At 39.5% G+C, this 27,836-nt stretch overlaps 1 long non-coding RNA gene across 1 annotated transcript; it reads left to right on the top strand.

Moving 5' to 3' along the window:
• The first annotated feature begins 548 nt into the window (after positions 1-548).
• Positions 549-2,858, top strand: LOC147759257 (uncharacterized). The gene is made up of 2 exons (XR_015331677.1): positions 549-766; positions 1,814-2,858. It is a non-coding gene; the product is annotated as an uncharacterized LOC147759257 (long non-coding RNA).
• Positions 2,859-27,836: the final 24,978 nt, after the last annotated feature.

The following is a 27,836-nucleotide window of genomic DNA, read 5'->3' as shown; positions in this document are numbered from 1 at the left end:
CCTCAAATCGAATGGACTTGTCCCACCTGTCACCCCTCAGATGAAATGGACTCGCCCCACCTGTCACCCCTCAGATGGAATGGACTCGCCCCACCTGTCACCCCTAAGATGAAATAGACTCGTCCCACCTGTCACCCCTCAGATGGAATGGACTCGTCCCACCTGTCACCCCTAAGATGAAATGGACTCGCCCCACCTGTCACCCCAGATGGAATGGACTCGCCCCACCTGTCACCCCTAAGATGGAATGGACTCGTCCCACCTGTCACCCCTCAGATGGAATGGACTCGCCCCACCTGTCACCCCTAAGATGAAATGGACTCGCCCCACCTGTCACCCCTCAGATGGAATGGACTCGTCCCACCTGTCACCCCTCAGATGGAATGGACTCGCCCCACCTGTCACCCCTAAGATGAAATGGACTCGCCCCACCTGTCACCCCTCAGATGAAATGGACTCGCCCCACCTGTCACCCCTCAGATGAAATGGACTCGCCCCACCTGTCACCCCTAAGATGAAATGGACTCGCCCCACCTGTCACCCCTCATATGGAATGGACTCGTCCCACCTGTCACCCCTCAAATCGAATGGACTCGACCCACTTGAAAACTTTCAATGCAGGTCAGTGGTGGGTGAAAGGGTATCACGTGATTTTCGGGAGCCAAAGAAAAAAGCAGGAATTTTACACTCCGTTATAGGTAAACAAAATGGCACGTTCGACGCACCGGGGAGGATCGTTTATTTAGGAGGCATGCACATAAATTTGGTGGGTATTTTAAAAGCATTTTACTATTTACAACGATCAGTACCATCTCAACTTAACTCATGTGAAGTGATTTTCAAGTGTTTGGTCTGTTTATGTTTTTATGACAATTTAAACTAGGTATAGCTTCATATGTAGTTTGACAATTGTAAACTGAAGTTTTCACACCACAAGCCTTCTTTCAAGTGAAATATCTCGAAAAGCACTCGGACGATTTTTTTCCAACTTTTCAGTAATGTTGCTCATTTATTTGTCGACAAAAAGTGCCGATGGCACCCCTGGATCTTTGGAGTTATAGACGGTATAATCCTTCATACCCAATTACGACCATTCTTGTAGGAATGCGTCTTTATAATGTTAAACTCCCTCATTAAAAAGCATATATCTGAAAAAGTAAACGGTAGATTTTTTTCCAAATCTTAATCTGACGTTTTTCGTGTACCTTTTTACATAATATGTAGCCTGCAACTAACAGCACCCCTGGGTCTTGGGATATATAGACAATGCAGTGCCATGGCAAATTACGGCCATTTTTGTTTGAGTGAATTTTGGATCACGCAGACCCCGTCTTTCAAATCAAATATCTGAAAAAGCAATCGGACAATTATTTTCAAAATTGTCAGAAATGTTGCTTAGATATTGGTTAGCAAAAAGAGCCTATGGCACCCAATGGCACCCCAGGATCTTGAGAATTATAGGCTGTATATATGGCATGCCAAAGTACTGTTTTGGTTATCCCACAGCCAGCATTTATAACAACAGCAAAATTGCACTTGTATATCACTTACATGCTTGTCTGTATTTTAAAGCATAATGTGCAATCTGATCACTATACAAGCACATTCCTACAACTGTTGAAGGGCTAGTCATGGTATTAGTCAGTTACAACTACTTGTCATTCACTGTGTATGATGTACAAGAGCCTATTATATCTCAACTGTAGCTCCATATAATAGCACCCTTTTATGCCACATACAGTAATTGGCTCAAGTACATATCAAATAAACATTTTTTTTTAAATACTGATGATAAGTCTCATATCTTTTTCAGCATGGACTACAATTTTTATTTTTGAAATGCTGTGCACTATAAAGGTGAGAAGTAATTCATCGGAATACCATAGTTGTAAACTTGTGACTTATGTTTCCATTGCTCATCTATTTCGTTAACATTGACAAAAACATGTTCTGTATTTGTTTTGCCTAAACTTTCATTTTAATCTTACTATCATAAAAATTGAAATCATATTTAAGTATAATGGTAACAGGTTACCTAAAAAGTTGAAGCCTTATCCAGTTAAATAATAATAATATCAAATATAAAACATTTACTGCTTTTTAATTTCAGGGAATGGAAACAGCTTATAACCTCATAATGGGATACCGCCTATGGATTGTAGCTGAAATTAGAGACTTGAGATAACAGGAATGATGTTTGTTATTTCCAAAATCTGTGCCTTCATGGAGTGTGACATTGTAATAAACATGATTGCTTTTTAATTACTCAGTCATCAAATGTTAAATTAGTAGTTTGTCACAATATCAAATACTGTATTATCTGCATAGAGAATTCCCCTCATCTTTTGTAAGTTAAGTTTTGATTAATTAAGTAAAGTGAGTAGTAAGTCTCATGAACTTGGAGAAAATTAGATACTGCAGATCTTGGAAAAACTTCGTTTATTGTGATTTCTGTCAGATATGAGGATTTGTAAATGTTGATAATACATTACATTTTCTGTCTCTTATTATATGCATTTACCATGATTTCTCACTCTGAGTAATGTACGCATCTGGCAAACTAACTTGAAATTCAAGGCATATTTTATAGTTTTAAAAAAAGTGATATTAAAATCTGACCAAGACGAATTTAAAGTAATCTGAATTCTATCAGGATTTCAGTCTTGCCTGTGCTATGTATGTATTTGTAGGTTGTCACCCTTTTAAATCATTTAAAAAGTATTATTATATTATTTCAATATTTTGTGAATATTTAAATGAGTTATAAAATTTATAAGAAAAATGTAAGAAATAAAATATACTGTTAATTATGTTTTTATGAAATATGTGAAATAAAAAGTTTATAATCATATCAAAAACTTTGTCACATGCCCTTTCTTATAGTTATCTGAATTATCAACTTGTCATAATTTACTATTTTAATTTCTAGAGTTAATTATTATTCTTATTCAAACAAGAAATTATCAATTATACACAGAAAAATTAAAGTCAATAACAAATCAACACTGCCAGCAAATTTTAGTCTGCCCAAGCTACAGTCACTACAGGTATATAGGATAGTAGGCCTACACACTGACAGAGATTTGATACCTATGCCACGGTGACATTTTACAACTCTACTCGTCGGTTTGTTGATCATAAATTGCACATTTTTTCAAGTGTTTCATTATTAGTTTGTAGCATCCATATTTATATTTATATACATTTAATACATAATGAAACAAAGTCGGCGTAACGTTACGCAAATGCCCCAATAAACAATGCATCGCACACAGTTGCGCCAACGCTTTACTGGACGAAGACGCAGGAAGACGTCGCCGGGAGCTCACTTTCGATGTTCACTCTTCGACGGCAAAACGTCAAATGACTGACGTGCGTGCGCATCTTTTGACGTATCACGTGATACCCTTCCAACCACCACTGAATGCAGGTCGTCTTCTTACAGGGTCTAGCTATCCAGTGACCAACCAGGAGCATAGCTTGCACTGCGATGCGCGACTTTTTCTTATGCAAATTACAACTGGTACAGTGCATGGCACATTTGAGGAGTTGCTGTGGAAATTGGTCTCAAAGAACGGCGAAATTATGGAATATTATTTTACTATTGTGACAAGGCTATTACCCGCGTAGACCTATTTGTCACCATACATAATATTTTTCTAGGACAACTAGTTTATATTAAATCAAAAACTAAAAATAGCAATGAAGATAGGTATAACAAGTAAATGATGATGCTCATACATTCGGGGAGTAGCTTTGCGTAGGATGAAATATATTGTATTGTACGCCCCCCTGGCTGTCGATTGTAAGTAATAGACATAAACTGGCCCGCTCGAAGATTCTGCGGGTCCGTGGTCAAAGTTAAATAAAAATAACCATGATTAAGGGAAGTTATTGAAGTTATCAATTTAAGATTTTAGAGATACTAATAAATTTACCTTTTTTAACACTGGTCGTATTCACAAAAGATCGTAAACATTACAGAGAGAAGGAAAAGTACCCAAATGAAGGGAGGGGGGGGGGGTGTGAAGGAGCGCAATGTGAAACAAATTAATATTATGTTCTTATTTATCTATTCAATATCATAAATAATTTTTAAAGTCTTCACTCTTGATTCAAATAAATAAAAAGCAACAATTAAAACTTGTAGTACTTGCCACAGAAGACAAACTGAAGTAAAACATTTGAAATAGCAAAAAAAGAGGAAGACAAGTAAAAAAAATTAAATTCCCAAATTTTTAGAAACTAATAATCTTTCTTCGACAGTATCTTTAACATAACCGTCTTTTGCGTTTTCAGATCGCCATCTACCGTGTTTCTTAAACAGTCTGTCTTTAGTCCCTGCATTAGAATCCAGCATATGAAATCAAACAAACGGAAAGTACTCGGAGATCCTTCAAAGTGACTTCCGAACTCATTAAATTAGTAACCAATTGAGAAATGTGCTTAGCAGTTACAGGTTCCTTTTTTGTTACTCTATGATCTTTCCTTCTCTGAGATGCTTCCTTCACTGCAATAACGAATTTTGACTCGCAATTTCGGATTTTTCTTACAGTTGGCTGTACCATGAAACCATTTTAAAGTGTAAAAAGATGTCTAAACCGCAGCAGAATAATTACAAGATTGTGACAAATTTTGAAGATAAAAAGCAACAATCGAGTCTTTCGCTGTAAAGAAAGAGGTCACACCGATCGTATTACACCGTTCAAGCCATTTTTGGAAGCCGTAAGAATATTTTCTCACTGTGTTGTCTGCTCTTGACTTCAAAATGACATCTGGTAATGAATCTGCTAAAGCCTTCAAACTTTTATTGCTTGTAACCTCCACGTCTTGGAGGATAGCATTATCAAGAAAACATGAAAAAGGAAAAAAAGAAAATTTTTGAAAACAAAACTCTAGCAATCGTTCCCATAATCTCTGTTCATCCTGGACAATAATCATGTCATTGATCAATGATTGTGATCCTAATGGCTATTTCTTCCTTTCCTTCCTTCAATGTTGCAGAACTCCATTACAGCATCTGTTGTATCAATAACCCATTGGTAACTAGAGCGCAGACCTCCGCCAAGGCAGCGATTTTTGATTCTTATCCTTGTTCCACTTCGTACAGTTCCTGAAAAATTCATCAAAATCGGTCTAAGAAATGCATAAACAAAGCCATCTCCATTATATCAATGATCCAATGATCGTCTGTTTATCTCTCCTTCGAAGAAAGTGAGTTTTAAATTCTATAAACAGATGACCAATTATTCATCTACTTTAAATCCCTTTAAATATGAAAAATTTAGTCGTATTTAAAACAAATGGTCCCAAACCGGGTTTTCTGGCATCTGAATAGACCGTTTTTAACTTACTAGGCAAGCTTTGTACACGTAGACTTTTCTCATTAAAAAAAAAAACTAAATTGTCTTTCCAAAAATTAATTCTTTAATGCAAGACATTCGTCTTTAATATTAATATCAAAATCCCAATGCTTCCTTTTCAGTATCACTGAGTATATACCTCTAGTTTTTTATCTAGATACATTTCCAATCAATGGAGACATAATAATAAAATAGAAATAATTTTACCTGTAACCCTCGCCAATTGTATAGCTGTTATATACGGTATACTGAAACCAATTCGTCTAAAAGACACAGAGTATTACTAGTACATGTAGAAAGCCTTTTTTCGGGAATAAACAATCCCCTTACTTCCATGTCCCAAAAAATCCCCAACCATTCCAATTTGTTGACTGGTTCTAATTTACTTTTTTCAGCGTTTAAAACAAAATCTGCTTTAAACAGATCCATTTTAATTTTTTTAGAATGTAGTTTTAAATGTAATATATTTTTCTAGAGAATTTTCAGACAAAATACCGTCATCTAAATAAACAACAATGGGGATTCCATTTTTCTCCAATACCCAACTAAACGTCTAAGTATTTTAGTAAAAATAAACGGTGCTGAAGAAAGGCCAAACGAAAGTACCAAAAAAAAAAAAAAAATTCTTTCCGTTGATTTAAAAAAGTTTGAGATGCCGGAGCAATATCTAAATGGTGAATAAAAAATAAACACAACACTAAACTGCAGAATTATCTCAACAAATATTATCTGTGGTCTTGCTCACATTCCCAAAAGTGAGAGTATAATATGCCTTTGGTCCATGCAACCAGATCTCTTGTCCTCCTTGTCTGTTCAGCCTAAAATATAAAATTGCAAGACAGCTATATAATTCTTAATGCATAACTCTATTAAAAAGGAAAATGTCCATGATAGAAAAAACTCATTTATTTTTTCTACCTGAAGATATGGAAAATGGTGCAATAGTTTGTGTTGTTCTCATGCATATCTACTCACAGTGATTATCTTCTTTCCAAGATTTTTGCCCCATGCCAAATCACCCACGAATGTTTTATCCCGACTCATTTTTTTTTTCTGAAATAAGGAAAATTTAGCTAAATATATAGAGAGATATAACAAAAAATCGCAAGAATTGCAACTAAATAATCACATCAGGTAGATACATTTCACATACTAAATTTGCTTTCTAATTATTATAGTAAGACCTAAACAGCACTTTGTACTTAAGTGTGCAACAAGGGCATCTTTGACCACTTCTGTTGCACTGATTCCTTTTTTTTTTTCAGGAAATCCATAGCCCTGACAAACCCTTCCTTCTCCATTACAGAGCTACTCAGCTTGGTTTCTTTCTTCCTTACAACTTCTGCTTGCAACACATCCCCTGTTTCATAGTCAACAATAATGCTCGCGCAATATTGTGCACTATGTCCTGGGCTGTCCATTCTGCCATCAACTATGAATAAATGGGATATATCGAAACACGGACATCATAAATATGTGGTGCGACAATTCCTAAAACAACACTTGGTGGGATTTAGGACACATTCCTATAGACACCACAGGTCTACATTGATCGACCAGACTTGGCATGGATTTTCACTGCTATCAGCTGAATAGGTAACCCCCCCCCCCTCTAAGAAATAAAATTGTTCATGTTCCTTTTGTTGATATATATATATATATATATATATATATATATATATATATATATATATATATATATATAATTTCCAAAGGAATAGAGGGTAATAAGTCATACTCAAATTATATTTTAGGATGCCAACCCATGTTATTTTTCATCTTACTCCTTCTCAAAGTGTGTCTTGCCTTTAAATGTAAAGCTCTATGTTATTTAATGAAAGACAATATAAGTTCCATCTGTTTAGAGATGTATGTCGGTCTGCTTTATAGCAATTAAGTCCCTGCTGTGGTTTAGGCCTACTGGTCACAACCAGAACATCAGAACCACTGCTTCCATCCACCGCTTCTACTTGTGGACATGGGTACACTTGATATAGAAACAAAACACGCATTAAGTTAAAATTTTAGATTAATCCATTTAATCCATAAAGTTTAAATAACACATTTGCAATAAAGTTTTTGATTAAGTTTTTTATCAAAATTAAAATAGATTATTCTAATAATGTTATTAAAGTATGTGCCCTTTTTCAAATGCAAAGAATGCAAAGCAACCCTTATATATACATGTACCTGTATATAAATATGTTTGATAAGATCTATTGGAGATATTTAAGCACATTTAAAAGACACTCACTCAGAAACAGAGTTTTCAATATCGCTTAATTTGGGATCAGGAATGGACTTAGCAGTGGTCCTCACCCTCGCCTGAACAAAGAAGCTCAACCAAATCAAGAACAAATCAATATCCGAATAACGACGGTGATATGGCCCTGCTGGCGCATATTAATTTCGTGATCTGTAAACACAGGGAATCAGCAGTTGTAAACATTATCTTATAGTATATTTTGAACAAGCGGTCTGTACAGGGAGGGGGGGGGGCGGGGTCGGCCCGCCCCCTTAAAATATTCCTGGATCCGCCCCTGGATCCGCCACATGGTACCTATCTGTATCCTTGGACCTAAATAGGTCCAAGCTGTATCTTAAAAAAAAAAAAAAAAAAACTGCTGGTATATGATAGACGGGAAGAGGGAGCGCATGGGAAATGACGGTGTAGGCCGGATCTAAAGCCTTCCACAGTTTCAGCAGTAACTTGTTGGTCACTTCGTTCATTCCACTCGGAGACTGTTCTGGTAAAGAAAGAGTTTCAAACTGGTGTGTCGCAGTGTGATTCTTGCACTTAAGAGTTTGTTTTAAATCCTAATATTAGTACATAAATGTAATTTATTCTAAAATGTGAGGCCTAATAATAAGGAGCTACGGGCAAATTTCTTCAACAATCAGTTTCTTTTTCAAACTGATTGTTTGACACATCATGATAACAACGGAAACCACCAAACTTCAATTAAGATAATTAATTGTATTTATGTAGCAAATGGTTTGTTTTAGTGGTGGTATTAACTTTTTGGTAATACATCAACGTTTTGTTTATAGGAAATTAGTCTGGTTAGTTAGTAGTAGGTAGTAGAATGGTAGTTTGGGTCTTGTGTCTGCACATTTTTACCTTAAGTAGGGGAGAGCGGGGTTGGTTGGAACACTTTTCACCTTTTTTGCGATATCTCAGCAGTCAAAGCTTTGGGGACAAAAATAAAAACACTGATAGGAGATAATTATATGCCGCACTCATCTATGAAATAAAACATCAAGTAGGTCTTTTTATTTTAGAGCAATAAATGCTCAAAGTTGCCTCTTAAAACGTTCCATCTCACCCCACCCGCGGGGTAAGTTGGAACAGTCAGTGGGGTGAGTTGGAACAAGAGGGCGAGTTGGAACGCTTGCATATAAATTCAAAGTATAATTCATTTTAAAAGTAGGTTTATCTATATTAATATCCCAACAAGTACGTGTTACCTTGCATTTGTATCTCCATAGTTTGTAAGCATTTTTTACGTTTACAATTTGTCTTTTCGATGTATAAACCATATCTAGTTACACTTCATTTCATAATGATAACAGAAGTGGTGTAGTTTAAGAGAAAAGAAATTGAATTTACATAACTCAACCTATTAACAACAGTATGTTAGACCTACAAATGAAAACTGTATCTCTTTCAACTAGACCTCAGAATCAAAATCGCAGTTCTGACATATGTACACTTGGTCAACCTTTGTACAGTCTTCATGTGCCCACTTTAGACAAACAATGCATTAAACCCATTTCTCTTTTGGTCGGCTGTTAATGAACGGCTCCCCACAAACCAGACATGGCCACTCTACTTCTGACTCAGAATCGCTGGTCATCTTTAATTTCCTTTTTCTTGATTTTCTCTATCGACTAGAAATCTTTAACTGTTTTTTATTTTTGTTGCGCTTGTCCTTTTTAATTTTGTTGGGCTTGGCCTTTTCTTTTTCGAGTAGCTCATTTTCAGGTGTGTCAGTTAGTACTGCACTGCATCGTTTTCTTCTTTTAATCTTTGGACTGCGACGGTGAGCCTTTGGAAACGGTCTAATTATTGCTGGACTTGAGCTGTTTTAGGGTTTTCTTAAGTGCGCTGTAGTGTGCTGTAGCACCTTTTCCGGTGAGGGCAACTGAGATTTCAACTGAATCTTTGCCTAAGTTACGAGGTGAATGTTTGTCTTTTCTGACGTATTTTGTACCCTCGTTCACTAAACATTAACAGCAACTTCCAATCCATTACACAAAGCATTTAAAACAATATCGGCAGAATTGGTGTTGTATAGTTTATCCATAACATAGGCTCTCAGCTAGAATATTTTCATTTTGCCGCGTAAAGCAGAGTAATAATCGACATTTCCTTCCACATCTAAAGGCAATTTATCGCAAAAAAAGCAACGTTGGGCATGCAGACCCCTTTCGGCCAAACAGCTAGCAACTGCATTTAACAAGCAGTGACCATCCCCCCTTGTATCTTCTACACGCATGTACATTCCGGCATCTTGGAGATATTCTATCAGCTAGATTCCGTCTCCAGTTGGAGTTGTACTGGGTTTCTACGTTACTACTATCTTCAAAGTTGAAATTAAAACATTTAGAGAGGTTTAAAAAATGAAAAACACCGTGCGGGGTGGGTTGGAACACCCCTGACAGTGTTCCAACTGGCCCCATGTCAAATGTTCCAACCAGCCCCCATGACGTCATGGCCTACTTATGACACTGTATTTCTTTAACACGTGGGAAGTGATTAAAAAAACAACAGCTTTTTGAACATCAAGGTGGTCCTAAACGCTGTGCAGAATTTCAGTGATATAATACTTATACTTTAGTTTACAGCACGATGAATGTCAAAAATATGAAAACTTACTTCGAGTTGCGAAAATAAGTTTTTTCCGCATAAAACTTTTACTGCATTTTCGAAACTTCCACAAGTTTACCGGATGAATGACCATGCCACGTGACATTTTTATGCTGAAGGAGCACATGATCGGTCTTGTGATTTAAGAAATAAAGCCAATGTTCCAACTTACCCGCGTTCCAACCCACCCCGCTCTCCCCTACAGTAGTTGACCAAGGCAAGGTGATAACAGATGTCCCGGGTTAAGGAATTTCTTAGCTGCTGTGTATCTAGGCACACATATTTGCACCCCCACCTTTAATAATTACATATTTCTTTATAGGTACCCGCACGAAAATGCAGTAGTATCGAAGTAGCAAGGCGGCGGGAGCATATTTGCAGAATAGCCTACTGCAATTCTACTCCAAAAAGTAGGCCTACATAGGTTTGTACAGAGAGGAGCATAAATGCATAATTTTTTAAATTCCCATGACAAAACACCCCGGTGACTCCCTTCGCCACATAAGTTTTCATGTAATTATTAAACAGAGCAAAAAATCTCCCTATTTCTGTAGAATTATAAATTTTATGAAAGATGTTTTTGGGACTAATTCTATCGAGCTGCATTCAGTGAGAAGTCATTCAGCTTTGTAGCTGCGGAGATATTTACGGCCGCACTAAAAAATTCCTGCAAAACTGCATGAACAAAATATTTTGGTGAAACATTTCCTATTCTCATAGACAGCAGACTCACTGACGTAACTACCAATGCCACAAAACTTAAGTGTCAAAAAGTTACTTTTCATACCGCCAGTACTGTAATTGAACATATGCATTCTCTTGTTTGTAAACAAACCACTGCACTGCTCACAGTCGTAAGCTCCCTCCGCCAGATGTCCGAAACTGTACAGCACTGAGCCAGGTCTCGACCAAAAATAAGAAGCAATTTAGGCCCCAACCTGCTACTTGACACCAAATTAACCACTAGCAACACACAAAAAATGTCAGGAAAAAAACTAGAACTAGAAACAATCACTAATTTTTCACGCAGAACTTCATTCGTTATAACAGTCCATGATTGGCCAGGTAGGGATGAAAAATTTTTTTTCTTCATTATAGTGTCAGGTAGGTGTGTTCGGTCATTTGTAGTAAGAATAAAGTGCTGGAAGAGTGGTGGTGTCAACATTAAGGAAAAATTAGAGCAAAAACTCTGTCTCCCCCCCCTCCCCTCTTAGATTCTCTTCTCAGAGCTTATTTTTGGATCATCTTTAAAGCTAGAATTGGGGGCCTTGATGAAGTGATCCGGGCGCGTTTCCACATTTTTTATGAATGACAGGTGTGGTAGATTGATTTTCGTCACTTTTTGGAAAAATCGGAGACGGGTCGATTTTTGGTGATTTTGAGTGATTTTGAACAGTGCCGGCACTGTGAGATTTCTTCAATTTTGGCCAGGTAGGGATGAAAATTTTTTTTCTTCATTATAGTGTCAGGTAGGTGTGTTCGGTCATTTGTAGTAAGAATAAAGTGCTGGAAGAGTGGTGGTGTCAACATTAAGGAAGAAATAGAGCAAAAACTCTGTCTCCCCCCCCCCCCCCCCCCCTCTTAGATTCTGTTCTCAGAGCTTATTTTTGGATCATCTTTAAAGCTAGAATTGGGGGCCTTGATGAAGTGACCCGGGCACGTTTCCACATTTTTTATGAATGACAGGTGTGGTAGATTGATTTTCGATACTTTTTGGAAAAATCGGAGACGGGTCGATTTTTGGTGATTTTGAGTGATTTTGAACAGTGCCGGCACTGTGAGATTTCTTCAATTTTGGCCAGGTAGGGATGAAAATTTTTTTTCTTCATTATAGTGTCAGGTAGGTGTGTTCGGTCATTTGTAGTAAGAATAAAGTGCTGGAAGAGTGGTGGTGTCAACATTAAGGAAGAAATAGAGCAAAAACTCTGTCTCCCCCCCCCCCCCCCCCCTCTTAGATTCTGTTCTCAGAGCTTATTTTTGGATCATCTTTAAAGCTAGAATTGGGGGCCTTGATGAAGTGACCCGGGCGCGTTTCCACATTTTTTATGAATGACAGGTGTGGTAGATTGATTTTCGTCACTTTTTGGAAAAATCGGAGACGTGTCGATTTTTGGTGATTTTGAGTGATTTTGAACAGTGCCGGCACTGTGAGATTTCTTCAATTTTGGCCAGGTAGGGATGAAATTTTTTTTTCTTCATTATAGTGTCAGGTAGGTGTGTTCGGTCATTTGTAGTAAGAATAAAGTGCTGGAAGAGTGGTGGTGTCAACATTAAGGAAGAAATAGAGCAAAAACTCTGTTTCCCCCCCCCCCCCCTCTCAGATTCTGTTCTCAGAGCTTATTTTTGGATCATCTTTAAAGCTAGAATTGGGGGCCTTGATGAAGTGACCCGGGCGCGATTCCACATTTTTTATGAATGACAGGTGTGGTAGATTGATTTTCGTCACTTTTTGGAAAAATCGGAGACGGATCGATTTTTGGTGATTTTGAGTGATTTTGAACAGTGCCGGCACTGTGAGATTTCTTCAATTTTGGCCAGGTAGGGATGAAAATTTTTTTTCTTCATTATAGTGTCAGGTAGGTATGTTCGGTCATTTGTAGTAAGAATAAAGTGCTGGAAGAGTGGTGGTGTCAACATTAAGGAAGAAATAGAGCAAAAACTCTGTCTCCCCCCCCCCCCCCCTCTTAGATTCTGTTCTCAGAGCTTATTTTTGGATCATCTTTAAAGCTAGAATTGGGGGCCTTGATGAAGTGACCCGGGCGCGTTTCCACATTTTTTATGAATGACAGGTGTGGTAGATTGATTTTCGTCACTTTTTGGAAAAATCGGAGACGGATCGATTTTTGGTGATTGGGGGCCTTGATGAAGTGACCCGGGCGCGTTTCCACATTTTTTATGAATGACAGGTGTGGTAGATTGATTTTCGTCACTTTTTGGAAAAATCGGAGACGGATCGATTTTTGGTGATTTTGAGTGATTTTGAACAGTGCCGGCACTGTGAGATTTCTTCAATTTTGGCCAGGTAGGGATGAAAATTTTTTTTCTTCATTATAGTGTCAGGTAGGTGTGTTCGGTCATTTGTAGTAAGAATAAAGTGCTGGAAGAGTGGTGGTGTCAACATTAAGGAAGAAATAGAGCAAAAACTCTGTCTCCCCCCCCCCCTCTCAGATTCTGTTCTCAGAGCTTATTTTTGGATCATCTTTAAAGCTAGAATTGGGGGCCTTGATGAAGTGACCCAGGCGCGTTTCCACATTTTTTATGAATGACAGGTGTGGTAGATTGATTTTCGTCACTTTTTGGAAAAATCGGAGACGGATCGATTTTTGGTGATTTTGAGTGATTTTGAACAGTGCCGGCACTGTGAGATTTCTTCAATTTTGGCCAGGTAGGGATGAAAATTTTTTTTCTTCATTATAGTGTCAGGTAGGTGTGTTCGGTCATTTGTAGTAAGAATAAAATGCTGGAAGAGTGGTGGTGTCAACATTAAGGAAGAAATAGAGCAAAAACTCTGTCTCCCCCCCCCCCTCTCAGATTCTGTTCTCAGAGCTTATTTTTGGATCATCTTTAAAGCTAGAATTGGGGGCCTTGATGAAGTGACCCGGGCGCATTTCCACATTTTTAATGAATGACAGGTGTGGTAGATTGATTTTCGTCACTTTTTGGAAAAATCTGAGACGGGTCGATTTTTGGTGATTTTGAGTGATTTTGAACAGTGCCGGCACTGTGAGATTTCTTCAATTTTGGCCAGGTAGGGATGAAAATTTTTTTTCTTCATTATAGTGTCAGGTAGGTGTGTTCGGTCATTTGTAGTAAGAATAAAGTGCTGGAAGAGTGGTGGTGTCAACATTAAGGAAGAAATAGAGCAAAAACTCTGTTTCCCCCCCCCCCCCCCCCCTCTCAGATTCTGTTCTCAGAGCTTATTTTTGGATCATCTTTAAAGCTAGAATTGGGGGCCTTGATGAAGTGACCCGGGCGCGTTTCCACATTTTTTATGAATGACAGGTGTGGAAGATTGATTTTCGTCACTTTTTGGAAAAATCGGAGACGGATCGATTTTTGGTGATTTTGAGTGATTTTGAACAGTGCCGGCACTGTGAGATTTCTTCAATTTTGGCCAGGTAGGGATGAAAATTTTTTTTCTTCATTATAGTGTCAGGTAGGTATGTTCGGTCATTTGTAGTAAGAATAAAGTGCTGGAAGAGTGGTGGTGTCAACATTAAGGAAGAAATAGAGCAAAAACTCTGTCTCCCCCCCCCCCTCTTAGATTCTGTTCTCAGAGCTTATTTTTGGATCATCTTTAAAGCTAGAATTGGGGGCCTTGATTAAGTGACCCGGGCGCGTTTCCACATTTTTTATGAATGACAGGTGTGGTAGATTGATTTTCGTCACTTTTTGGAAAAATCGGAGACGGGTCGATTTTTGGTGATTTTGAGTGATTTTGAACAGTGCCGGCACTGTGAGATTTCTTCAATTTTGGCCAGGTAGGGATGAAAATTTTTTTTCTTCATTATAGTGTCAGGTAGGTGTGTTCGGTCATTTGTAGTAAGAATAAAGTGCTGGAAGAGTGGTGGTGTCAACATTAAGGAAGAAATAGAGCAAAAACTCTGTCTCCCCCCCCTCTCAGATTCTGTTCTCAGAGCTTATTTTTGGATCATCTTTAAAGCTAGAATTGGGGGCCTTGATGAAGTGACCCGGGCGCGTTTCCACATTTTTTATGAATGACAGGTGTGGTAGATTGATTTTCGTCACTTTTTGGAAAAATCGGAGACGTGTCGATTTTTGGTGATTTTGAGTGATTTTGAACAGTGCCGGCACTGTGAGATTTCTTCAATTTTGGCCAGGTAGGGATGAAAATTTTTTTTCTTCATTATAGTGTCAGGTAGGTGTGTTCGGTCATTTGTAGTAAGAATAAAGTGCTGGAAGAGTGGTGGTGTCAACATTAAGGAAGAAATAGAGCAAAAACTCTGTTTCCCCCCCCCCTCTCAGATTCTGTTCTCAGAGCTTATTTTTGGATCATCTTTAAAGCTAGAATTGGGGGCCTTGATGAAGTGACCCGGGCGCGTTTCCACATTTTTTATGAATGACAGGTGTGGTAGATTGATTTTCGTCACTTTTTGGAAAAATCGGAGACGGATCGATTTTTGGTGATTTTGAGTGATTTTGAACAGTGCCGGCACTGTGAGATTTCTTCAATTTTGGCCAGGTAGGGATGAAAATTTTTTTTCTTCATTATAGTGTCAGGTAGGTATGTTCGGTCATTTGTAGTAAGAATAAAGTGCTGGAAGAGTGGTGGTGTCAACATTAAGGAAGAAATAGAGCAAAAACTCTGTCTCCCCCCCCCCCCCCTCTTAGATTCTGTTCTCAGAGCTTATTTTTGGATCATCTTTAAAGCTAGAATTGGGGGCCTTGATGAAGTGACCCGGGCGCGTTTCCACATTTTTTATGAATGACAGGTGTGGTAGATTGATTTTCGTCACTTTTTGGAAAAATCGGAGACGGGTCGATTTTTGGTGATTTTGAGTGATTTTGAACAGTGCCGGCACTGTGAGATTTCTTCAATTTTGGCCAGGTAGGGATGAAAATTTTTATTCTTCATTATAGTGTCAGGTAGGTGTGTTCGGTCATTTGTAGTAAGAATAAAGTGCTGGAAGAGTGGTGGTGTCAACATTAAGGAAGAAATAGAGCAAAAACTCTGTCTCCCCCCCCCCCCCCCTCTTAGATTCTGTTCTCAGAGCTTATTTTTGGATCATCTTTAAAGCTAGAATTGGGGGCCTTGATGAAGTGACCCGGGCGCGTTTCCACATTTTTTATGAATGACAGGTGTGGTAGATTGATTTTCGTCACTTTTTGGAAAAATCGGAGACGGATCGATTTTTGGTGATTTTGAGTGATTTTGAACAGTGCCGGCACTGTGAGATTTCTTCAATTTTGGCCAGGTAGGGATGAAAATTTTTTTTCTTCATTATAGTGTCAGGTAGGTGTGTTCGGTCATTTGTAGTAAGAATAAAGTGCTGGAAGAGTGGTGGTGTCAACATTAAGGAAGAAATAGAGCAAAAACTCTGTCTCCCCCCCCCCCCCCCCCCCCCTCTTAGATTCTGTTCTCAGAGCTTATTTTTGGATCATCTTTAAAGCTAGAATTGGGGGCCTTGATGAAGTGACCCGGGCACGTTTCCACATTTTTTATGAATGACAGGTGTGGTAGATTGATTTTCGATACTTTTTGGAAAAATCGGAGATTTTTGGTGATTTTGAGTGATTTTGAACAGTGCCGGCACTGTGAGATTTCTTCAATTTTGGCCAGGTAGGGATGAAAATTTTTTTTCTTCATTATAGTGTCAGGTAGGTGTGTTCAGTCATTTGTAGTAAGAATAAAGTGCTGGAAGAGTGGTGGTGTCAACATTAAGGAAGAAATAGAGCAAAAACTCTGTTTCCCCCCCCCCCCCCCCCTCTCAGATTCTGTTCTCAGAGCTTATTTTTGGATCATCTTTAAAGCTAGAATTGGGGGCCTTGATGAAGTGACCCGGGCGCGTTTCCACATTTTTTATGAATGACAGGTGTGGTAGATTGATTTTCGTCACTTTTTGGAAAAATCGGAGACGGATCGATTTTTGGTGATTTTGAGTGATTTTGAACAGTGCCGGCACTGTGAGATTTCTTCAATTTTGGCCAGGTAGGGATGAAAATTTTTTTTCTTCATTATAGTGTCAGGTAGGTGTGTTCGGTCATTTGTAGTAAGAATAAAGTGCTGGAAGAGTGGTGGTGTCAACATTACGGAAGAAATAGAGCAAAAACTCTGTCTCCCCCCCCCCTCTCAGATTCTGTTCTCAGAGCTTATTTTTGGATCATCTTTAAAGCTAGAATTGGGGGCCTTGATGAAGTGACCCGGGCGCGTTTCCACATTTTTTATGAATGACAGGTGTGGTAGATTGATTTTCGTCACTTTTTGGAAAAATCGGAGACGGATCGATTTTTGGTGATTTTGAGTGATTTTGAACAGTGCCGGCACTGTGAGATTTCTTCAATTTTGGCCAGGTAGGGATGAAAATTTTTTTTCTTCATTATAGTGTCAGGTAGGTGTGTTCGGTCATTTGTAGTAAGAATAAAGTGCTGGAAGAGTGGTGGTGTCAACATTAAGGAAGAAATAGAGCAAAAACTCTGTCTCCCCCCCCCCCCCCCCCCCCCTCTTAGATTCTGTTCTCAGAGCTTATTTTTGGATCATCTTTAAAGCTAGAATTGGGGGCCTTGATGAAGTGACCCGGGCACGTTTCCACATTTTTTATGAATGACAGGTGTGGTAGATTGATTTTCGATACTTTTTGGAAAAATCGGAGACGGGTCGATTTTTGGTGATTTTGAGTGATTTTGAACAGTGCCGGCACTGTGAGATTTCTTCAATTTTGGCCAGGTAGGGATGAAAATTTTTTTTCTTCATTATAGTGTCAGGTAGGTGTGTTCGGTCATTTGTAGTAAGAATAAAGTGCTGGAAGAGTGGTGGTGTCAACATTAAGGAAGAAATAGAGCAAAAACTCTGTTTCCCCCCCCCCCCCCCCCCCCCCTCTCAGATTCTGTTCTCAGAGCTTATTTTTGGATCATCTTTAAAGCTAGAATTGGGGGCCTTGATGAAGTGACCCGGGCGCGTTTCCACATTTTTTATGAACGACAGGTGTGGTAGATTGATTTTCGTCACTTTTTGGAAAAATCGGAGACGGATCGATTTTTGGTGATTTTGAGTGATTTTGAACAGTGCCGGCACTGTGAGATTTCTTCAATTTTGGCCAGGTAGGGATGAAAATTTTTTTTCTTCATTATAGTGTCAGGTAGGTGTGTTCGGTCATTTGTAGTAAGAATAAAGTGCTGGAAGAGTGGTGGTGTCAACATTAAGGAAGAAATAGAGCAAAAACTCTGTCTCCCCCCCCCCTCTCAGATTCTGTTCTCAGAGCTTATTTTTGGATCATCTTTAAAGCTAGAATTGGGGGCCTTGATGAAGTGACCCAGGCGCGTTTCCACATTTTTTATGAATGACAGGTGTGGTAGATTGATTTTCGTCACTTTTTGGAAAAATCGGAGACGGGTCGATTTTTGGTGATTTTGAGTGATTTTGAACAGTGCTGGCACTGTGAGATTTCTTCAATTTTGGCCAGGTAGGGATGAAAATTTTTTTTCTTCATTATAGTGTCAGGTAGGTGTGTTCGGTCATTTGTAGTAAGAATAAAGTGCTGGAAGAGTGGTGGTGTCAACATTAAGGAAGAAATAGAGCAAAAACTCTGTCTCCCCCCCCCCCCCCCCTCTTAGATTCTGTTCTCAGAGCTTATTTTTGGATCATCTTTAAAGCTAGAATTGGGGGCCTTGATGAAGTGACCCGGGCACGTTTCCACATTTTTTATGAATGACAGGTGTGGTAGATTGATTTTCGATACTTTTTGGAAAAATCGGAGACGGGTCGATTTTTGGTGATTTTGAGTGATTTTGAACAGTGCCGGCACTGTGAGATTTCTTCAATTTTGGCCAGGTAGGGATGAAAATTTTTTTTCTTCATTATAGTGTCAGGTAGGTGTGTTCGGTCATTTGTAGTAAGAATAAAGTGCTGGAAGAGTGGTGGTGTCAACATTAAGGAAGAAATAGAGCAAAAACTCTGTTTCCCCCCCCCCCCCCCCTCTCAGATTCTGTTCTCAGAGCTTATTTTTGGATCATCTTTAAAGCTAGAATTGGGGGCCTTGATGAAGTGACCCGGGCGCGTTTCCACATTTTTTATGAATGACAGGTGTGGTAGATTGATTTTCGTCACTTTTTGGAAAAATCGGAGACGGATCGATTTTTGGTGATTTTGAGTGATTTTGAACAGTGCCGGCACTGTGAGATTTCTTCAATTTTGGCCAGGTAGGGATGAAAATTTTTTTTCTTCATTATAGTGTCAGGTAGGTGTGTTCGGTCATTTGTAGTAAGAATAAAGTGCTGGAAGAGTGGTGGTGTCAACATTAAGGAAGAAATAGAGCAAAAACTCTGTCTCCCCCCCCCCCCTCTTAGATTCTGTTCTCAGAGCTTATTTTTGGATCATCTTTAAAGCTAGAATTGGGGGCCTTGATGAAGTGACCCAGGCGCGTTTCCACATTTTTTATGAATGACAGGTGTGGTAGATTGATTTTCGTCACTTTTTGGAAAAATCGGAGACGGATCGATTTTTGGTGATTTTGAGTGATTTTGAACAGTGCCGGCACTGTGAGATTTCTTCAATTTTGGCCAGGTAGGGATGAAAATTTTTTTTCTTCATTATAGTGTCAGGTAGGTGTGTTCGGTCATTTGTAGTAAGAATAAAGTGCTGGAAGAGTGGTGGTGTCAACATTAAGGAAGAAATAGAGCAAAAACTCTGTCTCCCCCCCCCCCCCCCTCTTAGATTCTGTTCTCAGAGCTTATTTTTGGATCATCTTTAAAGCTAGAATTGGGGGCCTTGATGAAGTGACCCGGGCGCGTTTCCACATTTTTTATGAATGACAGGTGTGGTAGATTGATTTTCGTCACTTTTTGGAAAAATCGGAGACGTGTCGATTTTTGGTGATTTTGAGTGATTTTGAACAGTGCCGGCACTGTGAGATTTCTTCAATTTTGGCCAGGTAGGGATGAAAATTTTTTTTCTTCATTATAGTGTCAGGTAGGTGTGTTCGGTAATTTGTAGTAAGAATAAAGTGCTGGAAGAGTGGTGGTGTCAACATTAAGGAAGAAATAGAGCAAAAACTCTGTTTCCCCCCCCCCCCCCCCCCTCTCAGATTCTGTTCTCAGAGCTTATTTTTGGATCATCTTTAAAGCTAGAATTGGGGGCCTTGATGAAGTGACCCGGGCGCGTTTCCACATTTTTTATGAATGACAGGTGTGGTAGATTGATTTTCGTCACTTTTTGGAAAAATCGGAGACGGATCGATTTTTGGTGATTTTGAGTGATTTTGAACAGTGCCGGCACTGTGAGATTTCTTCAATTTTGGCCAGGTAGGGATGAAAATTTTTTTTCTTCATTATAGTGTCAGGTAGGTGTGTTCGGTCATTTGTAGTAAGAATAAAGTGCTGGAAGAGTGGTGGTGTCAACATTAAGGAAGAAATAGAGCAAAAACTCTGTCTCCCCCCCCCTCTCAGATTCTGTTCTCAGAGCTTATTTTTGGATCATCTTTAAAGCTAGAATTGGGGGCCTTGATGAAGTGACCCAGGCGCGTTTCCACATTTTTTATGAATGACAGGTGTGGTAGATTGATTTTCGTCACTTTTTGGAAAAATCGGAGACAGGTCGATTTTTGGTGATTTTGAGTGATTTTGAACAGTGCCGGCACTGTGAGATTTCTTCAATTTTGGCCAGGTAGGGATGTAAATTTTTTTTCTTCATTATAGTGTCAGGTAGGTGTGTTCGGTCATTTGTAGTAAGAATAAAGTGCTGGAAGAGTGGTGGTGTCAACATTAAGGAAGAAATAGAGCAAAAACTCTGTCTCCCCCCCCCCCTCTCAGATTCTGTTCTCAGAGCTTATTTTTGGATCATCTTTAAAGCTAGAATTGGGGGCCTTGATGAAGTGACCCGGGCACGTTTCCACATTTTTTATGAATGACAGGTGTGGTAGATTGATTTTCATCACTTTTTGGAAAAATCGGAGACGGGTCGATTTTTGGTGATTTTGAGTGATTTTGAACAGTGCCGGCACTGTGAGATTTCTTCAATTTTGGCCAGGTTGGGATGAAAATTTTTTTTCTTCATTATAGTGTCAGGTAGGTGTGTTCGGTCATTTGTAGTAAGAATAAAGTGCTGGAAGAGTGGTGGTGTCAACATTAAGGAAGAAATAGAGCAAAAACTCTGTCTCCCCCCCCCCTCTTAGATTCTGTTCTCAGAGCTTATTTTTGGATCATCTTTAAAGCTAGAATTGGGGGCCTTGATGAAGTGACCCGGGCGCGTTTCCACATTTTTTATGAATGACAGGTGTGGTAGATTGATTTTTGTCACTTTTTGGAAAAATCGGAGACGGGTCGATTTTTGGTGATTTTGAGTGATTTTGAACAGTGCCGGCACTGTGAGATTTCTTCAATTTTGGCCAGGTAGGGATGAAAATTTTTTTTCTTCATTATAGTGTCAGGTAGGTATGTTCGGTCATTTGTAGTAAGAATAAAGTGCTGGAAGAGTGGTGGTGTCAACATTAAGGAAGAAATAGAGCAAAAACTCTGTCTCCCCCCCCCTCTTAGATTCTGTTCTCAGAGCTTATTTTTGGATCATCTTTAAAGCTAGAATTGGGGGCCTTGATGAAGTGACCCGGGCGCGTTTCCACATTTTTTATGAATGACAGTTGTGGTAGATTGATTTTCGTCACTTTTTGGAAAAATCGGAGACGGGTCGATTTTTGGTGATTTTGAGTGATTTTGAACAGTGCCGGCACTGTGAGATTTCTTCAATTTTGGCCAGGTAGGGATGAAAATTTTTTTTCTTCATTATAGTGTCAGGTAGGTGTGTTCGGTCATTTGTAGTAAGAATAAAGTGCTGGAAGAGTGGTGGTGTCAACATTAAGGAAGAAATAGAGCAAAAACTCTGTCTCCCCCCCCCCCCCCTCTTAGATTCTGTTCTCAGAGCTTATTTTTGGATCATCTTTAAAGCTAGAATTGGGGGCCTTGATGAAGTGACCCGGGCGCGTTTCCACATTTTTTATGAATGACAGGTGTGGTAGATTGATTTTCGTCACTTTTTGGAAAAATCGGAGACGTGTCGATTTTTGGTGATTTTGAGTGATTTTGAACAGTGCCGGCACTGTGAGATTTCTTCAATTTTGGCCAGGTAGGGATGAAAATTTTTTTTCTTCATTATAGTGTCAGGTAGGTGTGTTCGGTCATTTGTAGTAAGAATAAAGTGCTGGAAGAGTGGTGGTGTCAACATTAAGGAAGAAATAGAGCAAAAACTCTGTTTCCCCCCCCCCCCCTCTCAGATTCTGTTCTCAGAGCTTATTTTTGGATCATCTTTAAAGCTAGAATTGGGGGCCTTGATGAAGTGACCCGGGCGCGTTTCCACATTTTTTATGAATGACAGGTGTGGTAGATTGATTTTCGTCACTTTTTGGAAAAATCGGAGACGGATCGATTTTTGGTGATTTTGAGTGATTTTGAACAGTGCCGGCACTGTGAGATTTCTTCAATTTTGGCCAGGTAGGGATGAAAATTTTTTTTCTTCATTATAGTGTCAGGTAGGTATGTTCGGTCATTTGTAGTAAGAATAAAGTGCTGGAAGAGTGGTGGTGTCAACATTAAGGAAGAAATAGAGCAAAAACTCTGTCTCCCCCCCCCTCTTAGATTCTGTTCTCAGAGCTTATTTTTGGATCATCTTTAAAGCTAGAATTGGGGGCCTTGATGAAGTGACCCGGGCGCGTTTCCACATTTTTTATGAATGACAGTTGTGGTAGATTGATTTTCGTCACTTTTTGGAAAAATCGGAGACGGGTCGATTTTTGGTGATTTTGAGTGATTTTGAACAGTGCCGGCACTGTGAGATTTCTTCAATTTTGGCCAGGTAGGGATGAAAATTTTTTTTCTTCATTATAGTGTCAGGTAGGTGTGTTCGGTCATTTGTAGTAAGAATAAAGTGCTGGAAGAGTGGTGGTGTCAACATTAAGGAAGAAATAGAGCAAAAACTCAGTCTCCCCCCCCCCCCCCTCTTAGATTCTGTTCTCAGAGCTTATTTTTGGATCATCTTTAAAGCTAGAATTGGGGGCCTTGATGAAGTGACCCGGGCGCGTTTCCACATTTTTTATGAATGACAGGTGTGGTAGATTGATTTTCGTCACTTTTTGGAAAAATCGGAGACGGGTCGATTTTTGGTGATTTTGAGTGATTTTGAACAGTGCCGGCACTGTGAGATTTCTTCAATTTTGGCCAGGTAGGGATGAAAATTTTTTTTCTTCATTATAGTGTCAGGTAGGAGTGTTCGGTCATTTGTAGTAAGAATAAAGTGCTGGAAGAGTGGTGGTGTCAACATTAAGGAAGAAATAGAGCAAAAACTCTGTCTCCCCCCCCCCCCTCTTAGATTCTGTTCTCAGAGCTTATTTTTGGATCATCTTTAAAGCTAGAATTGGGGGCCTTGATGAAGTGACCCGGGCGCGTTTCCACATTTTTTATGAATGACAGGTGTGGTAGATTGATTTTCGTCACTTTTTGGAAAAAGCGGAGACGTGTCGATTTTTGGTGATTTTGAGTGATTTTGAACAGTGCCGGCACTGTGAGATTTCTTCAATTTTGGCCAGGTAGGGATGAAAATTTTTTTTCTTCATTATAGTGTCAGGTAGGTGTGTTCGGTCATTTGTAGTAAGAATAAAGTGCTGGAAGAGTGGTGGTGTCAACATTAAGGAAGAAATAGAGCAAAAACTCTGTTTCCCCCCCCCCCCCTCTCAGATTCTGTTCTCAGAGCTTATTTTTGGATCATCTTTAAAGCTAGAATTGGGGGCCTTGATGAAGTGACCCGGGCGCGTTTCCACAATTTTTATGAATGACAGGTGTGGTAGATTGATTTTTTCGTCACTTTTTGGAAAAATCGGAGACGGATCGATTTTTGGTGATTTTGAGTGATTTTGAACAGTGCCGGCACTGTGAGATTTCTTCAATTTTGGCCAGGTAGGGATGAAAATTTTTTTTCTTCATTATAGTGTCAGGTAGGTGTGTTCGGTCATTTGTAGTAAGAATAAAGTGCTGGAAGAGTGGTGGTGTCAACATTAAGGAAGAAATAGAGCAAAAACTCTGTCTCCCCCCCCCCCTCTCAGATTCTGTTCTCAGAGCTTATTTTTGGATCATCTTTAAAGCTAGAATTGGGGGCCTTGATGAAGTGACCCGGGCACGTTTCCACATTTTTTATGAATGACAGGTGTGGTAGATTGATTTTCATCACTTTTTGGAAAAATCGGAGACGGGTCGATTTTTGGTGATTTTGAGTGATTTTGAACAGTGCCGGCACTGTGAGATTTCTTCAATTTTGGCCAGGTAGGGATGAAAATTTTTTTTCTTCATTATAGTGTCAGGTAGGTGTGTTCGGTCATTTGTAGTAAGAATAAAGTGCTGGAAGAGTGGTGGTGTCAACATTAAGGAAGAAATAGAGCAAAAACTCTGTTTCCCCCCCCCCCCCCCTCTCAGATTCTGTTCTCAGAGCTTATTTTTGGATCATCTTTAAAGCTAGAATTGGGGGCCTTGATGAAGTGACCCGGGCGCGTTTCCACATTTTTTATGAATGACAGGTGTGGTAGATTGATTTTTGTCACTTTTTGGAAAAATCGGAGACGGGTCGATTTTTGGTGATTTTGAGTGATTTTGAACAGTGCCGGCACTGTGAGATTTCTTCAATTTTGGCCAGGTAGGGATGAAAATTTTTTTTCTTCATTATAGTGTCAGGTAGGTGTGTTCGGTCATTTGTAGTAAGAATAAAGTGCTGGAAGAGTGGTGGTGTCAACATTAAGGAAGAAATAGAGCAAAAACTCTGTCTCCCCCCCCCCCCTCTCAAATTCTGTTCTCAGAGCTTATTTTTGGATCATCTTTAAAGCTAGAATTGGGGGCCTTGATGAAGTGACCCGGGCGCGTTTCCACATTTTTTATGAATGACAGGTGTGGTAGATTGATTTTCGTCACTTTTTGGAAAAATCGGAGACGGATCGATTTTTGGTGATTTTGAGTGATTTTGAACAGTGCCGGCACTGTGAGATTTCTTCAATTTTGGCCAGGTAGGGATGAAAATTTTTTTTCTTCATTATAGTGTCAGGTAGGTGTGTTCGGTCATTTGTAGTAAGAATAAAGTGCTGGAAGAGTGGTGGTGTCAACATTAAGGAAGAAATAGTGCAAAAACTCTGTCTCCCCCCCCCCTCTCAGATTCTGTTCTCAGAGCTTATTTTTGGATCATCTTTAAAACTAGAATTGGGGGCCTTGATGAAGTGACCCAGGCGTGTTTCCACATTTTTTATGAATGACAGGTGTGGTAGATTGATTTTCGTCACTTTTTGGAAAAATCGGAGACGGGTCGATTTTTGGTGATTTTGAGTGATTTTGAACAGTGCCGGCACTGTGAGATTTCTTCAATTTTGGCCAGGTAGGGATGAAAATTTTTTTTCTTCATTATAGTGTCAGGTAGGTGTGTTCGGTCATTTGTAGTAAGAATAAAATGCTGGAAGAGTGGTGGTGTCAACATTAAGGAAGAAATAGAGCAAAAACTCTGTCTCCCCCCCCCCTCTCAGATTCTGTTCTCAGAGCTTATTTTTGGATCATCTTTAAAGCTAGAATTGGGGGCCTTGATGAAGTGACCCGGGCGCGTTTCCACATTTTTAATGAATGACAGGTATGTTAGATTGATTTTCGTCACTTTTTGGAAAAATCGGAGACGGGTCGATTTTTGGTGATTTTGAGTGATTTTGAACAGTGCCGGCACTGTGAGATTTCTTCAATTTTGGCCAGGTAGGGATGAAAATTTTTTTTCTTCATTATAGTGTCAGGTAGGTGTGTTCGGTCATTTGTAGTAAGAATAAATTGCTGGAAGAGTGGTGGTGTCAACATTAAGGAAGAAATAGAGCAAAAACTCTGTTTCCCCCCACCCCCCCCACCCTCTCAGATTCTGTTCTCAGAGCTTATTTTTGGATCATCTTTAAAGCTAGAATTGGGGGCCTTGATGAAGTGACCCGGGCGCGTTTCCACATTTTTTATGAATGACAGGTGTGGTAGATTGATTTTCGTCACTTTTTGGAAAAATCGGAGAAGGGTCGATTTTTGGTGATTTTGAGTGATTTTGAACAGTGCCGGCACTGTGAGATTTCTTCAATTTTGGCCAGGTAGGGATGAAAATTTTTTTTCTTCATTATAGTGTCAGGTAGGTGTGTTCGGTCATTTGTAGTAAGAATAAAGTGCTGGAAGAGTGGTGGTGTCAACATTAAGGAAGAAATAGAGCAAAAACTCTGTCTCCCCCCCCCCCCCCCTCTTAGATTCTGTTCTCAGAGCTTATTTTTGGATCATCTTTAAAGCTAGAATTGGGGGCCTTGATGAAGTGACCCGGGCGCGTTTCCACATTTTTTATGAATGACAGGTGTGGTTGATTGATTTTCGTCACTTTTTGGAAAAATCGGAGACGGGTCGATTTTTGGTGATTTTGAGTGATTTTGAACAGTGCCGGCACTGTGAGATTTCTTCAATTTTGGCCAGGTAGGGATGAAAATTTTTTTTCTTCATTATAGTGTCAGGTAGGTGTGTTCGGTCATTTGTAGTAAGAATAAAGTGCTGGAAGAGTGGTGGTGTCAACATTAAGGAAGAAATAGAGCAAAAACTCTGTCTCCCCCCCCCCCCCCCCCTCTTAGATTCTGTTCTCAGAGCTTATTTTTGGATCATCTTTAAAGCTAGAATTGGGGGCCTTGATGAAGTGACCCGGGCGCGTTTCCACATTTTTTATGAATGACAGGTGTGGTAGATTGATTTTCGTCACTTTCTGGAAAAAGGGGAGACGTGTCGATTTTTGGTGATTTTGAGTGATTTTGAACAGTGCCGGCACTGTGAGATTTCTTCAATTTTGGCCAGGTAGGGATGAAAATCTTTTTTCTTCATTATAGTGTCAGGTAGGTGTGTTCGGTCATTTGTAGTAAGAATAAAGTGCTGGAAGAGTGGTGGTGTCAACATTAAGGAAGAAATAGAGCAAAAACTCTGTTTCCCCCCCCCCCCCCCCTCTCAGATTCTGTTCTCAGAGCTTATTTTTGGATCATCTTTAAAGCTAGAATTGGGGGCCTTGATGAAGTGACCCGGGCGCGTTTCCACATTTTTTATGAATGACAGGTGTGGTAGATTGATTTTCGTCACTTTTTGGAAAAATCGGAGACGGGTCGATTTTTGGTGATTTTGAGTGATTTTGAACAGTGCCGGCACTGTGAGATTTCTTCAATTTTGGCCAGGTAGGGATGAAAAATTTTTTTCTTCATTATAGTGTCAGGTAGGTGTGTTCGGTCATTTGTAGTAAGAATAAAGTGCTGGAAGAGTGGTGGTGTCAACATTAAGGAAGAAATAGAGCAAAAACTCTGTCTCCCCCCCCCCCCCCCAGATTCTGTTCTCAGAGCTTATTTTTGGATCATCTTTAAAGCTAGAATTGGGGGCCTTGATGAAGTGACCCAGGCGCGTTTCCACATTTTTTATGAATGACAGGTGTGGTAGATTGATTTTCGTCACTTTTTGGAAAAATCGGAGACGGGTCGATTTTTGGTGATTTTGAGTGATTTTGAACAGTGCCGGCACTTTGAGATTTCTTCAATTTTGGCCAGGTACGGATGAAAATTTTTTTTCTTCATTATAGTGTCAGGTAGGTGTGTTCGGTCATTTGTAGTAAGAATAAAGTGCTGGAAGAGTGGTGGTGTCAACATTAAGGAAGAAATAGAGCAAAAACTCTGTCTCCCCCCCCCTCTCAGATTCTGTTCTCAGAGCTTATTTTTGGATCATCTTTAAAGCTAGAATTGGGGGCCTTGATGAAGTGACCCGGGCGCGTTTCCACATTTTTATGAATGACAGGTGTGGTAGATTGATTTTCGTCACTTTTTGGAAAAATCAGAGACGGGTCGATTTTTGGTGATTTTGAGTGATTTTGAACAGTGCCAGCA

The sequence above is a fragment of the Lingula anatina genome, unplaced genomic scaffold, assembly GCF_051362555.1.
Source record: "Lingula anatina isolate TDL-2025a unplaced genomic scaffold, LinAna3.0 unanchor82, whole genome shotgun sequence".
In the NCBI taxonomy this organism is placed as follows: domain Eukaryota; kingdom Metazoa; phylum Brachiopoda; class Lingulata; order Lingulida; family Lingulidae; genus Lingula; species Lingula anatina.
This window is presented reverse-complemented; position numbering and strand designations above follow the sequence as displayed.